We start from the raw sequence: 377 nt of genomic DNA, 5'->3' as shown, positions 1-377 counted from the left end.
CATTTACAGGCCAGCAACGTGCAGATGAGTGCTCACTAATGATTGCGTGGATTTTGGCGCAACACAAGAAACATTGAGCGATGGGACAGTGGAAGTGAAGGAGTGCTTAAATGCGGCTGCAGAGATTTTACTTGACAGTAAACAAAAAAACGACATGTGTGAAAAAATCAAGCAAATCCCATTGTCAGCTTCAACGTCAACCAGAAAATCCGAACTATTAGCAGAGGATCGACTGGCACAGCTTGATGCAGCTGTTCAAAACGCAGTATGCATTTCCTTAGCCATTGATGAGTCCACAGATGTTACAGATAATGCCCAGCTTTTGGTGAATGTGAGATTTCTTCACAAAGAGAAGAAAGAGATGTGTGAGGACCTGT

Source organism: Seriola lalandi, unplaced genomic scaffold (genome assembly GCF_002814215.2).
Source record: "Seriola lalandi dorsalis isolate HSWRI2012SDOR001 ecotype SW California unplaced genomic scaffold, Sedor1 jcf7180002054557, whole genome shotgun sequence".
In the NCBI taxonomy this organism is placed as follows: domain Eukaryota; kingdom Metazoa; phylum Chordata; class Actinopteri; order Carangiformes; family Carangidae; genus Seriola; species Seriola lalandi.
Note: the sequence above shows the minus strand (reverse complement) of the source record.